We start from the raw sequence: 18,243 nt of genomic DNA on the forward strand, positions 1-18,243 counted from the left end.
TCTTATCTGCTCCCTGCCGCTCTCCCTCCTTGCAATCCTATCGTCTCCTGTCAACCCCAAACCCTAAGGGCATGGTCGATTGTAGAAAAAAGAGCCAATAGGGTGGCTGGTGATGGTGACATTGATGATGACTCAATTGACCTTGTCGACTTTGGCCTCAACTGAACAAATGGCATGGGGACGCTGGCATCACCCGCTAAGAACCGTTTTATCTTCCTTAAGACATATTTATCTATCTTATTTACCTTTTTCAAGTTAGTTGTATTGATTTGCTCTTCATTTGAGCAATTTTTTAAAATTTGCAAATACTTGTAATAATACAATAGTTTAAACAATTCTATTTTTTGCGGGGGAATAATTTAAACAATTTGTAAAGAATTTAAAATAATTTTAGTTTTAACTAGAAGCATCCAGAACTTTTTTCTCTCCCTCTCTTATTTACCTTCGAGTATTTTTCCTCACGTTTGCCTTTCTCTTAACATGTCAATTCGTTTTTCTGAGACTCACATGTCAATTACTCCCTCGGTTCCGAAATATAAGTCTTTTTAGAGATTTCAATAGGAACTACATACGGATGTATATAGACATATTTTAGAGTGTAGATTCACTCATTTTGCTCCGTATGTAGTCCGTATTGAAATCTCTTAAAAGACTTACATTTAGGAACGGAGGGAGTAGTTTACAAGTTTGTAAAAAAGTTAGCAGAATTCAGTCCCGCCACTTTTTCTCTTATTTCCCTCCATTTTTCCCACGTCAATGATTCCCCTCCATTTAATTTAAAAATAAAAACTGAAACTGCTCGGTTGTTCCACAAAATCTGCCCCTCATCTACTTGACCACCACGCATGGTTCCATCTTCCCCGTCAACGCCTCCACTCATCACGAACCCCGCCGCCGCAAAGTTCACATTCCTCCTTGACGCGCCATCTCTCTGTCCACCTAGCAGAGTCGTCTGTTGCCGCCCTCTCTCCACGTAGCTACGCCGCGGGTGAGCCCTCTGCATGTTGTTGCTGCAGAGGAACTTCGCCCTGTACTGGTAGATCGTGCCTCCAGTGGAAGCGTGATCGAGTACTCCACGGAGGCGATGCAGCTCGTCGTCCCCAACCCATTGACGTGCTCACCTACCTCGCATGGAAGATATCTGAGTTCCCCGGGTGCCGCGCGATTGGCTCCATCACCAACCTTCACTCCTCCAAGTTCAGATTCCTCATCGCCGAGCACCTCGGTGTCAAAGCGCAGGACGTGCAGGTAACTCAATGAATCTTCCTGAATGTAACCATGAATCCGTGATTAATTAGCTCGATCGAGTTTGTAGTCGGAGTGGTGGGTGGATAATTGTTCCAGCGCCTTCCTTGCAGATCTTCTCCCCAGTGGCCAATTTATTCTCTCTCCCCACAGAAGCGAAGGACCCTCCCCTGCATTGTCGTCTCCTTTTCGCCCTCCTCTTCTCAGTAGGCCAACAAGTACACATCTGCAGTAAGCATATGACAGCTGCACTCCTTTCCTCATGTCATGGAAATTACAGTACTAATCGTAGAATTGTCGTGTCCCATGATCGGATTGGAAGTGGAGGCAGATGCAAACCGAGGGGGTCGAGGTCAAGTCTATTAGCTCAGATAGATGTAAGCAATTTTGACGCATTCTGAAAAATAGCGTACTACATATCTAGCTTCAGGATTTGAGGTATTTTGCACTTTGTATTAAACATAAACAGCTCTGTTATTGTTCTTGATATATGTATGGCCACATATGCTTCTGAAATATCATGCAGTATAAATTTTATTTTACTCAAGGACCAAACTTCAAGCTTTGATATTCTTTTTGTAATTTTGTGTTCAACAAAAGTAGCTCAGTTCTTGATATATCCATGCAGAATTGCATACATATGCTTCTTAAAACAGTGTAATCTGAATCTTTTACTTAAGGACCTACCTTCAGACTTTGAGCAGTATTCTGTATTTAATCTGTAAAATAGTTTTGTCCTGGAAATTCAATATTGATATAATAAAAAAGTGAAGACACAATACAAGCAATTGTGCAACTCCTACTCTAACGCATAATACTTAGATGCACTTTGGACAGCAAAGCAGCATCTGTTATTTCGAACACATGGTGTGCTCCCCTGATTTGTGTGCACCCTTTTCTTCTATTAACAAGTGTAGGATGCAATTTGTATGGTGGGCACATGCATGACAAGAAGGTAAACATAACAGCAATAGATGTCTTCCGTTCCACCACATACCAAGAACAGTGACTTCTGCAACTACCAAACAAGTGTATGTTATGCATGATTTTTTGCATATTAAGTTTATGTTATGCATGATTCTTGCAGGTTTTAAATTGCTTATGTTAGAAAATCTTTCTCATCTACTTTCTTTTATATATGTAATAGGTTGGCACTATATTATTTTAAAGAGCTTGGGAAATCAAAACGAGAATGTTGCTCTTGCTACACTCTAAAGTACCGACAAGAATATAAAAGTGATGGTATCAAACTTGGTAATGAGTTCTGAGCAGTATGAGTTTGATGCTATGTTAGCAAAATATGATCTGTTGATATGACAACTAAAAAAGGATTAAAAGTTATTGGTCAGGCGATAAAATTAATTATCACATGACCTTCAACCTTCGTATGTTGCTCGTCTAAATTTTACTGCTCTATTAACTTGATTTTATCTAACGGCTCGTTACTGATATCATTTCTCTATTGTTGTAGATTGCCAAGGTAAATAAATGATGCATGTCTCATATTATCTGAAGGTCAAGAACGGGGTTACGTACTTCTAGATAGCTTCACATTACGTTTTGGAATGTCGTTTCCAGAGTTGATGTTTCAAACATTATGATTTAGAAAGGCAGAGGTGTCAATTGCAAGGCCAAGAATCGATAATAGTTTAAGTCACGTAATCTTTGGAGCGTGTTGTTTGTAATGCAACAAAGCCGATTTAATATAAGAGATATTTTTATTTACTATATATTTTGGTTCATATGCACTATCGACATTGACCTAATAATTATGCATGAAAATATATAAAATAAAATTAATTCTAGAGGCCATTATCAATGCCTCTCGTCATTGTAATGACCTGTTATGTCCATTTTGGAAATTCTTTTTTGCATGTTAGGCACCAACGCATTTGAAGTGTTGTTGGACTCTAACTCTATACGTTGCTAACTTGCAACGCTTATTCACATCGTTTACCAACGCATCTATATGCGTTGTTGTAGACCCTTGCAACTCCACCAATGGCAACGCATACTAATCCGTTGGTGTAGCCGTTAGCAACACTTACATGGACATACGACAACGCATCAGTGCGTTGCTAAAGGAGGGTTCCTGTTGTAGTGGTGATATTAGAGTCATTCTAGTGAGTAATTGTGGATTGGTAGGAATACTTGTGTTAAAGTTTTTGATTCCCGAAGCATGCACGTATGGTGAACCTGAAGGATATATGCCCTAGAGGCAATAATAAAGTTGTTATTTATATTTCCATGTATCATGATAAATGTTTATTATTCATGCTAGAATTTTATTAACTGGAAACTTGATACATGTGTGAATACATAGACAAAACAGAGTGTCCCTAGTATGCCTCTACTTGACTAGCTCGTTAATCGAAGATGGTTAAGTTTCCTAGCCATAGACATGTGTTGTCATTTGATGAACGGGATCACATCATTAGAGAATGATGTGATGGACAAGACCCATCCGTTATCTTAGCATTAATGATCATTTAGTTTTATTTCTATTGCTTTCATCATGACTTATACATGTTCCTATGACTATGAGATTATGCAACTCCCGAATACCGGAGGAACACTTAGTGTGCTATCAAACGTCACAACGTAACTGGGTGATTATAAAGATGCTCTACAGGTGTCTCCGATGGTGTTTGTTGAGTTGGCATAGATCGACATTAGGATTTGTCACTCCGAGTATCGGAGAGGTATCTCTGGACCCTCTCGGTAATGCACATCACTATAAGCCTTGCAAGCAATGTAACTAATGAGTTAGTTGCGGGATGATGTATTACAGAACGAGTAAAGAGACTTGCTGGTAACGAGATTGAACTAGGTATGATGATACCGACGATCGAATCTCGGGCAAGTAACATACCAATGACAAAGGGAACAACGTATGTTGTTATTCGGTTTGACCGATAAAGATCTTCATAGAATATGTAAAAGCCAATACGAGCATCCATGTTCCGCTATTGGTTATTGACCGGAGATGTGTCTCGGTCATGTCTACATAGTTCTCGAACCCATAGGGTCCGCACGCTTAACGTTCGATGACAATTTGTATTTGTAGTTATGTGATTTGATGTACCGAAGTTTGTTCGGAGTCTCAGATGAGATCACGGACATGAAGAGGAGTCTCAAAATGGTCGAGAGGTAAAGATTCATATATAGGACGATGGTATTTGGACACCGGAAGCGTTCCGGGTGATACCGGGTCACCGGAAGTGGTTCCGGGCAACCCCCGGCAAAGATATGGGCTTAATGGGCCAAGTAAGGGAACACACCAGCCCACAAGGGGCTGGTGCGCCCCCAATAGGGCCAGCCACGTGGGGATAAAGGGAAAGGAGCGGAGGAAAAGGAAAGTATGAAGTAGGACTCCTATTTCCTTCCCCTCCCCCTCCTTCCTTTCCCCCTTGTCCAAATATGGTAAGGGGGGGGGGTGAATTGGACTAGGGGCCGAAGTAGGATTCCTCCTACTTGGGCTTGCCCTAGGTGCCTCCCTCCCTCTCCCTCCTTTATATACATGGGGAGGGCACCCCTAGAACACACATCAATTGTTCCTAGCCGTGTGCGGTGCCCCCTCCACAGTTACACACCTCGGTCATATCGTCGTAGTGCTTAGGCGAAGCCCTGTGCCGGTAACTTCATCATCACCGTCGCCACGCCGTCGTGCTGACAAAACTCTCCCTCGGCCTCAACTGGATCAAGAGCTCGAGGGAAGTCATCGAGCTGAACGTGTGCTGAACGCGGATGTGCCGTACGTTCGGTGCTTGGATCGGTTGGATCGCGAAGACGTTCGACTACATAAACCGCATTACTAAACGCTTCTGCTTTCGGTCTATGAGGGTACATGGACACACTCTCCCCACTCATTGCTATGCTTCTCCTAGATAGATCTTGCATGATCGTAGGTAATTTTTTTTGAAATACTACGTTCCCCAACAGTGGCATCCGAGCCAGGTCTATGCGTAGATGTTATATGCACGAGTAGAACACAACGAGTTGTGGGCGATAATAGTCATACTGCTTACCAGCAACGTCTTACTTTGATTCGGCGGTCTTGTTGGATGAAGCGGCCCGGAACGACATTACATGACCGCGTTCATGAGAATGGTTCTACCGAGGTGCTTCGCACACATGTGGCTAGCGGGTGTCTGTTTCTCCAACTTTAGTTGAATTGAGTTTGACTACGCCCGGTCCTTGTTGAAGGTTAAAACAGCACACTTGACGAAAAATCGTTGTGGTTTTGATGCGTAGGTAAGAACGGTTCTTGCTAGAAGCCCGTAGCAGCCACGTAAAACTTGCAACAACAAAGTAGAGGACGTCTAACTTGTTTTTGTAGGGCATGTTGTGATGTGATTTGGTCAAGACGTGATGATATATAAATTCTTGTATGAGATGATCATGTTTTGTAAAAGTTATCGGCAACTGGCAGGAGCCTTATGGTTGTTGCTTTATTGTATGAAATGCAATCGCCATGTAATTGCTTTACTTTATCACTAGGCGGTAGCGATAGTCGTAGAAGCAATAGTTGGCGAGACGACAATGATGCTACGATCGTGATCAAGGTGTCAAGCCGGTGACGATGGTGATCATGACGGTGCTTTGGAGATGGAGATCAAAGGCACAAGATGATGACGGCCATATCATATCACTTATTTTGATTGCATGTGATGTTTATCTTTTATGCATCTTATTTTGCTTAGTACGGCGGTAGCATAATAAGATGGTCTCTCACTAAATTTCAAGGTACAAGTTTTCTCCCTGAGTATGCAATGTTGCTGCAGTTCATCGTGTTGAGACACCACGTGATGATCGGGTGTGATAAGCTCTACATTCACATACAACGGGTGCAAGCCCGTTTTGCACACGCAGAATACTCGGGTTAAACTTGACGAGCCTAGCATATGCAAATATGGCCTCGGAACACTGGGACCGAAAGGTCGAGCATGAATCATATAGTAGATATGATCAACATAGAGATGTTCACCATTAAAAACTACTCCATCTCACGTGATGATCGGACATGGTTTAGTTGATATGGATCACGTGATCATTTAGATGACTAGAGGGATGTCTATCTAAGTGGGAGTTCTTAAGTAATATGATTAATCAAACTTTAATTTATCATGAACATAGTCTTGATAGTATTTGCAAATTATGTTGTAGATCAATAGATCGCGATGTAGCTCCCCATTTATTTTTGATATGTTCCTAGAGAAAAGCAAAGTTGAAAGATGATAGTAGCAATGATGCGGACTTAGTCTGTGATCTGAGGATTATCCTCATTGTTGCACAGAAGAATTATGTCCTTGATGCACCGCTAGGTGACAGACCTATTGCAGGAGCAGATGCAGATGTTATGAACGTTTGACAAAGCTCAGTATGATGACTACTTAATAGTTTAGTGCACCATGCTTTACGGCTTAGAACCGGGACTTCAAAAATGTTTTGAACGCCACGGAGCATATGAGATGTTCTGAGAGATGAAATTGGTATTTCAGACTCATGCCCGAGTCAAGAGGTATGAGAACTATGACAAGTATTTTGCCTACAAGATGGAGGAGAATAGCTCAACCAGTGAGCATGTGCTCAGAATGTCTGAGTACTACAATCGCTTGAATCAAGTGGGAGTTAATCTTCCACATAATATAGTGATTGACAGAGTTCTCTAGTCACTATCACCAAGTTACTAGAACTTCATGATGAACTATAATATGTAAGGGATGATGAAACGATTCCCGATCTCTTCGCGATGCTGAAATCAGCGAAGGTAGAAATCAAGAAAAGCATCAAGTGTTGATGGTTGACAAGACCACTAGTTTTAAGTAAAAGGGCAAGGGAAAGAAAGGGAATTTCAAGAAGAATGACAAGCAAGTTGCCACTCCCATGAAGAATCCCAAAGCTAGACCCAAGCCTGAAACTGAGTGCTTCTAACGCAAAGGAAATGGTCACTGGAAGTGGAACTGCCCTAGATACTTGGCGGATAAGAAGGATGGCAAAGTGAACAAAGGTATATTTGATATACATGTTATTGATGTGTACTTTACTAGTGTTTATAGCAACCCCTCGGTATTTGATACTGGTTCAGTTGCTAAGAGTAGTAACTTGAAACGGGAGTTGCAAAATAAACAGAGACTAGTTAAGGGTGAGGTGATGATGTGAGTTGGAAGTGATTCCAAGGTTGATAAGATCACCATCGCACATTCCCTTTACCTGCGGGATTAGTGTTGAACCTAAAATAAATGTTATTTGGTGTCTGCGTTGAGCAAGAATATGATTGGATCATGTTTATTGCAATACAGTTATTCATTTAAGTCAAAGAATAATTGCTGTTCTAATTACATGAATAAAACCTTCTATGGTCATACACTATATATAAATGGTTTATTGAATCTCGATCGTAGTGATACACATTCATAATATTGAAGCCAAAAGATGCAAAGTTAATAATGATAGTGCAACTTATTTGTGACACTGTCGTTTAGGTCATATTGGTGTAAAGCGCATGAAGAAACTCCATGCTGATGGGCTTTTGGAATCACTTGATGCTTGTGAACCATGCCTCATGGGCAAGATGACTAAGACTCCGTTCTCCGGAACAATGGAGCGGGAAACCGACTTATTGGAAATAATACATACTGATGTATGCGGTCCGATGAGTGTTGAGGCTCATGGCGGGTATCGTTCTTTTCTAACCTTCACATCTGATTTGAGCAGACATGGGTATATATACTTGATGAAACATAAGTCTGAAACATTTGAAAAGTTCAAAGAATTTCATAGTGAAGTGCAAAATCATCGTAACAAGAAAATAAAGTTTCTACGATCTGATCACAAAGATGAATATTTGAGTTACTAGTTTGGTCTTCATTTGAAACAATGTGGAATAGTTTCACAACTCACGCCACCTGGAACACCACAGCGTAATGGTGTGTCCGAACGTCATAACCATACTTTATTAGATATGGTGCGATCTATGATGTCTTTTACCGATTTACCACTATCATTTTGGGATTATGCATTAGAGACAGCTGCATTCACGTTGAATAGGGCACCATCTATATCCGTTGAGACGACACCATATGAACTGTGGTTTGGCAAGAAACCTAAGATGTCGTTTCTTAAAGTTTGGGGTGGCGATGCTTATGTGAAAAAGTTTCAACCTGATAAAGCTCGAACCCAAATCGGAGAAATGCGTCTTCATAGGATACCTAAAGGAAACTGTTGGGTACACCTTCTATCATAGATCTGAAGGCAAGATATCTATTGCTAAGAATGGATCCTTTCTAGAGAAGGAGTTTTCTCTCGAAAGAAGTGAGTGGGAGGAAAGTACAACTTGATGAGGTAATTGTACCTTCTCCCGAATTGGAAAGTAGTTCATCATAGAAATTAGTTCCAGTGATGCCTACACCAATTAGTGAGGAAGTTAACGATGATGATCATAAAACTTCAGATCAAGTTACTACCGAACCTCGTAGGTCAACCAGAGTACGCTCCACACCAGAGTGGTACGATAATCCTGTTATGGAAGTCATGTTACTAGACCATGACGAACCTGCGAACTATGAGGAAGCGATGATGAGCCCAGATTCCGCAAAATGGCTCGAGGCCATGAAATCTGAGATGGGATCCATGTATGAGAATAAAGTTTGGACTTTGGTTGACTTGCACGATGATCAGCAAGCAATTGAGAATAAATGGATCTTCAAGAGGAAGACAAACACTGATAGTAGTGTTACTATCTACAAAGCTCGAATTGTCACAAAAGGTTTTTGACAAGTTCAAGGTGTTGACTACGATGAGATTTTCTCACTCGTATCGATGCTTAAAGTCTGTCTGAATCATGTTAGCAATAGCCGCATTTTATGAAATCTGGCAAATGGATGTCGAAACTATATTCCTTAATGGATTTCTTAAAGAAGAGTTGTATATGATACAACTAGAAGGTTTTGTCAATCCTGAAGGTGCTGACAAAGTGTGCAAGCTCCAACGATCTATCTATGGACTGGTGCAAGCATCTCGGAGTTGGAATATACGCTTTGATGAGGTGATCAAAGCATATTGTTTTATACATACTTGTGGTGTAGCCTGTATTTACAAGAAAGTGAGTGGGAGCACTACAGCCTTTCTGATAAGTATATGTGAATGACATATTGTTGATCGGAAATGATGTAGAATTTTTCTGGAAAGCATAAGGAGTGTTTGAAAGGAGTTTTTCAAAGAAAGACCTCGGTGAAGCTACTTACATATTGGGCATCAAGATCTATAAAGATAGATCAAGACGCTTGATAAGACTTTCGATGAGTACATACCTTGATAAAATTTTGAAGGAGTTCAGAATGGATCAGTCAAAGAAGGAGTTCTTGCCTGAGTTGTAAGGTATGAAGTTGAGTAAAGACTCAAAACCCAACCACGGCAGAAGAGAGAGAGAATGAAAGTCATTCCCAATGCCTCAGCCATAGGTTCTATAAAGTATGCCATGCTGTATACCAGACCTATCACTACTGAAGGATGCTGCTAACGCGACACTACGATCAGAGACCCTTCGACGAAACTGTGTGCGATGCAATAATCGCAAACGGTGGTGTAAAAAACCTGTCAAAAGGGCAAAAAATGTTCGCAATGATGGATGCATCAAACACGGTTCAAATTTTAGTTGCGTGTGCGATTCAGGGCATACAGTTCAGTTCAATTAACTGTTTTCGATGAGTAGGAACAAAAGAAACGGGCAGCCAGATGAAGGTGTGTGCGGTGTATAGCATACGGTTCGCTCGGATGAACTATTTGTGATTAGGCAACACAAAAGAAACGGTCAGCCAAATCAAGGTGTGTGTGTTGTACATCATACAGTTCACTCGGATGAACTGTTTGTGGTTAGGCAACACAAAAGAAATGGTCAACCAGATCAAGGTGTGTGCGATGTATGACATCTGGTTCACCCGGATGAACTGTTTGCGTTGAGACAAGATAACAGAAACGGTTCAATATAACAAATACCATAAATATTGCAAGGTTCAAATTCAAATATTACAACGCCCAAATTCATACAATGCATGCTGCGTCATTTCTGAAAAGGGATCAGCCGCTGACAAGTCATGTATGGGTTTGACACAATAACTTTCAATTGCTTTGCCATATGATCTTCCAATATGAAGTTTGGCATTTTTTGAGGCACTTCCATTCGACAGTACCAGCCGGCTCTGATAATCATACCATGGATCTTTCCTAATTAAATGCGTGTTCAACCTCAGTACACTCAAAACCTTTGCTCTGGCAAGAAAGAACCTGGTGAGTGTAATCTCCGGTGGGGTCCCTCGGTAGGAGTTCAAAGTAATATTTGAGAGATGCAGATCCAGGCATTCGATGTGATTGTCGTTATAAACATCATCCACCTCCGGGCCTAATATGCACTACAAAAGAAGAACGAACGTGTTAGTGCCTACATGCAGTTTTGAACACTGCTACACGCCCATTTGGTTTGCAGGATTTGTAAAATGCACCAACATGCCATCTTCGATCTGGCATGATTAACATGGGCATTTGATTACAAGCTAGAAACATGTAGCCTTCTTCACAAGAGGTTGGATTGGACGAAAAATTCCCTAAGAAAACTAGTATAGATGAATCCAAAGGAGAAATGCTTATGGACGATTGTAACCATATGAATGAAGCAACCAATATGGGGTGGGGTGTATGTCCTAAAATCCTCCAAAATTCCTTCAAAAATCGTAGTACATTGTCATTGTAAACTTGGGAAAAGGTGCAAAAAATTGAACTCCCTTATGGTTAACATTTAACAAGAAAGGAACGTCACCTTGATATACAGCTTCTTCAGGCACGGAAAGCATCTCAGGCAACTAACAACTTGGTCCAGGTTGGGGACAACAGATTCTAGTGCCAAGACCATCACTGTGCCCAGAGTCTGGGTGAAGCTTCGCTGGATGACAGACAAACATACATCTTCAAAACTAGAAATAACGTTGATATCAAGAAGGAGAGGTATATAAGGCGATTGTTGTACCTGAAAGTTGTAGTATTTGACAGACGAGTAGCCCATCACTTTCAATTTCGGCGTAGAAATGACACTGATTCTTGTTGGACCTTGTTGATCAACTACAAGTAATCTCTCAAGTGAAGGTGTGTCCTGGATGACCATATTGTGGTCCACCTTTTGTGATCTCTTGTTGCAGCACCAGCAACACACATAAATAGTGCGGAGAGTCCTGGAGGTGATGTGCAAGGTACTCAACCAATTCATCGCCTGAAGACGAAGGAACTCGAGTGCAGTACAGCCGCGGAGCAGGCGCTCCATGTCATCCTTTGTGATGCGGGCGGCGCCGAGCTCAAGGTGCGTCAGTCATGGTAGAAAAAGAGCGGGCGCGTCATTAAGGGGGATGGCAGTTCATGAACTTGGCGAGGCGCAGCGTGGGCGCGAAGCAGAGCACAAACGTTGGCAGCAAGTGCATATGCCCATCATTATAGCTTAGCTTCTCGAGCTGATCTATGGCGCGGGATCGGAACCACTCGTCAAGCTTGGCTCGGTCCTTGCCATTGGAATGGAACTTGACCATGATAAGGCCTTTGATAGGGCCATGGTGACTGCCGAGGATCCGGGAGAACGCATCCAAGCTTTGGCGATAGCCATGGCAGAGCTTATGGGCGTGGAGGAGGTCGACAGGGGTGCGGAGCCATAGGGTGCGCCACCGCTGGGAAAGGGCAGCTGTCGTCGCTTTCTATTTGAATGGGAGAAGGGATATGATGACTATCAACATATCATCGGGGAGGTTGTTGATGAAGTCTAGGCCTGCTGGAGTCGCTTGCGGTTCTTTCTCGACCCGCCTCCGCTTGTTGGCAGCCTCATTCTCCACCTCGTCGGCGGGGACGGAAACCTCTGTCTCCATATTCATGCCGTGTTTCGGTGCTTCAGCAGCCCCGGTGTCACCACTCCCTCCGATGGGGCGCTTCGGCAGCATCCTCGTACACTGACGGTTTTGAGGACTCAGAGCGGCGTCGAGGATGCGGGTGGAGAGAGAGGAATTGTGTGTGGGGCGAGGATGGGGGTGCGGCCGCTTGGCGGCGCCATTAATATAGACCAGTGGGAGCGAGGTGGGCGGCGGTCCAAGGCTGTCTCGCTTCCCGGTGAGAACGACTGCTTAATCTCTAGTATGAATGAAATTTATGCTTAATTACTGAATTTTAGTTGCAAAAAATAGATAGTTCTATTGATTTTTAGCTGCATATTTTGACAAATCGCAGTGTCTCTTGCCTTAGCACCGAAGTCTGGCTTTAATTTGCATACCGTAATCTGAACCGTTTGCGTTGAAGAGATGCACAGATCCTGCCTTGAACAACTTGTACGCTTCCCGATGAGCCTGTGCACCGGACTGCGCTCGCACGCCTCCCGTTCAGTCAAGCAACTGTCCACACGACACCTCCTATAACCATTAAAACCAAGACACGTGGCGTCACGTGAATGGTTAACCGAACGCACACGGTTTGATTATACAAATGTTTGAGATATTAAAGTGGCAGCTATTTTTTTCAAAATGCCTTTGTTGGCTGTCATTATTCGAGCGTGCCTTCTCTCAAAATGGACACGAAAAATACCACAGCATGTCGAGTGCCCTTCCATGATAGCATGCCATGTTTCATGAATTTCAAACGAGTTTTAGATTTACTAGAATTTAAAAACAAAGTATCTCAACGTTTTGCCGGCAATCAACGGTGCACTGGTGTTTGAAATTCATTCCCATTTCTTGCATGCACCCAAGGACACAGATTTGATTTTCAACAAATTTATATGCACTGGAGCATGTGCATGTAGTTCAAATTTGAATTATGCACATAAATGCATTGAAAACTCAGTTAATGCATAAAAATGTCCAAACGAACCGCGAAAAATCTCAAAAATTGACACAACACTCCTGTTGTTCTATCTTGACACGAGAAATTTTTGGAAAGCAATAAGAGGCAATGGATATTGTTTCGTCCCCAAAGGTGGGACATTCCCTACTGAAACCATCATGCTTGTTGTGAGAAGCTCTGGTTTGTGAGAAGCATATACCCGAACCTGCCCCGAATGGGACAATTTTTTTACCACAGCATGTTGATGCTGCACCATGATAGCATGCCAAGTTTCATGAATTTCATACGAGTTTTGGATTTACAAGAATTTCAAAACTAGGCATCTCAACGTTTTGCCGGCAATCAAAAGTGCCCTGGTGATTGAATTTCATTCTCATCTCTCGCATGGGACCTAGAAATTCACTCAAGGACACATATTAGATTTTTCAACCAACTTTAGTGCATTGGAGCATGTGCTTGTAGTTCAAATTTGAATTATGCACATAAAATGCCTAGAAAACCCAGTTAATGCATAAAAATGTCTAAACAAACCCTGAAAAATCACAAAAATTGACACAACACTCCTGTTGTTCTATGTTGACACTAGAAAACTTTTGAAAGCAATAAGAGGCAATGGATATCGTTTCGTCCCCAAAGGTGGGACGTTCCCTATCGAAACCATCATGCTTGTTGTGAGAAGCTTTGTTTTGTGAGAAGCTTATACCCGAACCTGCCCCAAATGGGACAAATTTTTTACCACGGCATGTTGATGCCACTCCATGATAGCATGCCAAATTTCATGAATTTCAGACGAGTTTTGGATTTACTAGAATTTAAAAACCGGGCATCTCAATGTTTTGCCGGCAATCAACAGTGCCCTGGTGTTTGAATTTCACTCCCATATATTGCATGGGACCTAGAAAATCACCCAAGGAGACACATTTGATTTTTCAACCAACTTTGGTGCATTGGAGCATCTGCTTGTAGTTCAAATTTGAATTATGCACATAAAATGCTTAGAAAACTCAGTTAATGTATAAAAAAGGCAAACGAACCCCGAAAAATTCCAGGATTAAACACAACACTCCTGTTGTTCTATGTTGACACTAGAACTTTTTTGAAAGCAATAAGAGGCAACGGATATCGTCCCGTCCCCAAAGGTGGTACGTTCCCTATCGAAACCATCATGCTTGCTGTGAGAAGCTTTGGTTTGTGCGAAGCTTATACCCGAACCTTTCCCAAATGGGACAACTTTTTTACCACGGCATGTTGATGCTGCTCCATGATAGCATGCGAAGTCTCATGAATTTCAGACGAGTTTTGGATTTACTATAGAATTAAAAAACCACGCATCTCAACATTTTGCCGGCAATCAACAGTGCCCTGGTGCTTGAATTTCATTCCCATCTCTTGCATGGGACCTAGAAATTCACCCAAGGACACACATGTGATTTTTCAACCAACTTTGGTGCATTGGAGCATGTGCATGTAGTTTAATTTTGAATTGTGCACATGAAATGGCTAGAAAACCAGTTTAATGTATAAAATATCCAAACGAACCCTGAATAATTCCAATTCTTTTACGACACACATATAGTTGCATGTTCACTATAGATAAATGGTCTAGCAATTCAAACAGCATCCATTGCCATTCTGACCCCATTTTGTAATTCAAATCAAGTAGATCCCACACAATTTATTATCACCAACCGTGTGAGATGCAGCTCAAAATATCTTGGAGCACCGTCGGTGTATAGCACGCCTATGGCTTACGCGAGAAGGTGCGTCGGCTATAGTCCACAGCCGGTGTGTCAAGCACACTAGCTCACTGCCCAAAAACTCCCGCCTCTGCATCCCTCGCAATCTCGAAAATATCTACCGCATGGAAGGTATTAATGTTTGATAGCACACGATTAGTATGTGCGGACCGTGTGCGATGTCTGTTACTCCAGCTCTGCTTCAGTCCCTTGATTCAAGTTTTCAGTAGCCCCGGCATTTTACTCCCGCCTCTGCATCCCTCGCAATCTCAAAAATATCTGCTCGCCCTTGATCCAAATTTTCAGTAGCCTCTCCTTGTTACTCACGCCTAGTAAAATTTTCAGTTGCCGCAGTATTTCCTCAAACACAACCTTGCCCCCTCCACACACACCCCAAAACCTCCACTCACACAGACACACACAACCCTCGAAATCATTGGTAGGTCGCCGCCATCGCCGGCGCCTCCATCCTCAACCTCTGCCTGTGTGCCGGGGAGCTCGAGGAGCCAATGGCCAATAAGAGGTTCATCGCGGCCTTTTCGCCCGACGCCGGCGAGGTGGCCGCCGAGGTGTCCCCGTCATCCTCTGCGGGCCCGATCCACCATCGCCGGTCCCCCGATCCGCCCGCCGCCGCGCCCCTACGCCGGTTCGAGGACTTCCCCGTCCTCCCTTGGACCCGGCAGCCGACGAAGTCCTTCCTCGGGGTCCGGCATCGATGGTGGGGGACGTGGGTCGCCGAGATTACAGATCGAGACCCACACCCGCCGGTGGCTCGGTAGCTTCCATACGGTCGACGAGGCCTACATGCAAGAGCTCCCCCGGCAGCACCCGGAGCTCGTGGAGGTGAAGCGGGCGATGTTTGCCGGCGCGAAGGGCGGCAAGGTTATCGCGCTCTCCTCCGATGACGGGGTCGCAGGCGGCAAGGACGGCGGCGCGGAGGGCGGCGAGGTTATCGCGCTCTCCTCTGATGACGAGGTCGAAGGAGGCGGTGACGGCGGTGCGGAGGGCATCGAGGTAGGCCCCGAGGACGAGCAGATCGGCATCGACGACTGGAGGAGTGCCTTCCCCAATGACCCCGATGACGGTATTGGCCCGGAACCGGCTCGCGGCACACCGTACATGACGAGGAAGGATTGGCTCGACCTCTACTTCGACCGAAAGTAGTTTAGCTTAGTTTAAATTTATGTCTTATGTTCGGTTATGCAAAACTATCTATGTTTATGTTTGAATGCATGCTACTTTCGATTGAACCTGCTTTGAACTTGATCAAATTGAAGTTTACAACCTTAAGTTTAGGGGATCGACTAGAAAAGGCCAAAAATTGCTGGAGTATATATATATCCACTAAGGATTTTAGTCCTTTGACTTTTTAAGGATTGCCTAGAGATGTCCTTATGACTTTTTTATTTCAGTTATTCACAATGTGATGCTCTATATATGCAACTATTTGCCGTGTAGTTCAATTTCATCAATAATAGTTTCAACAATACCACTATGAATTACGATATTTGGTTGCTGTTAAGGATATTGCAGTTAACATGCCTTTTAATTTTGAATTGTTGTTTAGCAACATGCATTGTACTGAATGACTAAATATGCAATCCCAGGCTACATAGCAACAAGGAAGAGTGTTACCTTAATGTTCTGATGATGTCTAGATATACATGTAATAAAATCTTATATAATGGGATGGATGGAGTGTTGTACTACATCATTTTTCAATTGTTGTTTAGCTTCTAATATTAACTTGGTGCTTTTAGGTACATTATCATTGCCAAAGATCCACACTTCGACCCTTTCTGCGTATGGGGTAATGAGATATTCATGAACCAGCATCAAGTGAGGAAACTGATAAAGATTGTTATGAAAAACTCTGCAGCCTTCTCCTTTTACTGCCCATAATGACTTGTTAGACAACAATGTCTGAATATTTTTCGTTCCCAGTGGTTCCCGAAGCAACTCACTCAAGATTACCTCATAAAGTACATGATTGCTGGACACGCAATGAAGGTTAAAGTATTTCATCCAGACTACAATGAGCATCGAGAAGTCCTAATGAAGACAGTGAAGGATGGACGGGCAGCCATCACAAGGGGTTGGCCTGGAGTCGTGCATGCATTACGCATGGAGGAGGGCACAATATGGGCATTCCGCTTCACCTTCTCCTGCAACCAGAATGTCTTTCGCCTCTCTCTTTACAGTCTTTAGTACAACTATGGTTCATCATTCTTTACTTGGTGCTTCTGTAGTTCTTCAACATATGTACCTATGCATCGAATTATGGATTCGTGGCTGAACCTATATTATTAATAAACATGGTTGGATACGAAATAAGTGATTGCCTACTTTCAAATTCAAAACATGTGATTTTTAAATTAGGATTAATTAGGGATTACACTGCACACGGTTTGCGAAAGCGAAACGTCTGCGATATACGTGGAGATCAGAAACGTTTCTAGGATCCACTACATGTGCGATCAATCTGCAGTGCACACACGAATTTCTCTTGAAAACTGTTTGCGTTAGGCCACCTTGCGCAAACGTTTCCACATAAAAAGTGTGTGTGATGGACAGCCTTTTCCACACAGTTTCTTCTACGCACCGTGTGTGATGCATTCAATAACGCAAACGATAAAATTATTAATATCGTGTGCAATGGCAACGCTATCACAAACGATTTGACGGGAAAAATTGTGTGTGATCTACCTGTGAACGTAAACGTTTTCCTTGGAGCAACTGTGTGGGATGTACATACGAACGGAAACATTTAGAGGGGACTGACTGTGTGGGATGTACTTGCGACCGGAAACAATTCCGCCGTATAATTGTATTTTTTTAGCTCTACTATACGTATTTCTGTATTTGAGAGCTCGCCGGTCGCACACGACCTCATTTTGCCAAGCGTGTGTGCCAGGAGGGCATATCCCCGATGGTTTCTGGGTCATGTGGGAAGGACCCCCCTATCGCCCACACTCACTTGGCGACGGTTCCAAATGCCGTCGCGGAAAGGGGTTTTAAACCGTTTGTTTAGGACCGACCCGCACCAGTGTATTGTGTACCTCGCCATGAGTTTGGCAAAGGAGTACAATAGTGATCCAGGAGTAGATTGCTGGACAGCGGTCAAAGTTATCCTTAGAGGACTAAGGAAATATTTCTCGATTATGGAGATGATAAAGAGTTCGTCGTAAAGAGTTATGTCGATGCAAGCTTTGACACCGATCTGGATGACTCTGAGTCTCGATCTAGATACATATTGAAAGTAGGAGCAATTAGCTAGAGTAGCTCCGTGCAGAGCATTGTAGACATAGAAATTTGCAAAAACACGTACGGATCTGAATGTGGCAGACCCGTAGACTAAAACTTATCTCACAAGCAAAACATGATCACACCTTAATGT

General features: G+C 42.9%; 1 long non-coding RNA gene across 4 annotated transcripts; it reads left to right on the plus strand.

The window, feature by feature from the left end:
- The first annotated feature begins 356 nt into the window (after window positions 1-356).
- LOC109780388 (uncharacterized) lies at window positions 357-2,951 on the plus strand. Of its 4 annotated transcripts, none has more exons than XR_005761929.3 (5): window positions 364-1,248; window positions 1,359-1,476; window positions 1,568-1,683; window positions 2,163-2,276; window positions 2,393-2,951. It is a non-coding gene; the product is annotated as an uncharacterized lncRNA (long non-coding RNA). The 4 variants fall into 4 exon arrangements; XR_005761935.3 differs by having other exon boundaries at window positions 368-1,248; window positions 1,568-1,622; XR_005761928.3 differs by having other exon boundaries at window positions 357-1,248; window positions 1,568-2,276.
- Window positions 2,952-18,243: the final 15,292 nt, after the last annotated feature.

This window comes from Aegilops tauschii, chromosome 1, assembly GCF_002575655.3.
Source record: "Aegilops tauschii subsp. strangulata cultivar AL8/78 chromosome 1, Aet v6.0, whole genome shotgun sequence".
Classification (NCBI taxonomy): Eukaryota; Viridiplantae; Streptophyta; class Magnoliopsida; order Poales; family Poaceae; genus Aegilops; species Aegilops tauschii.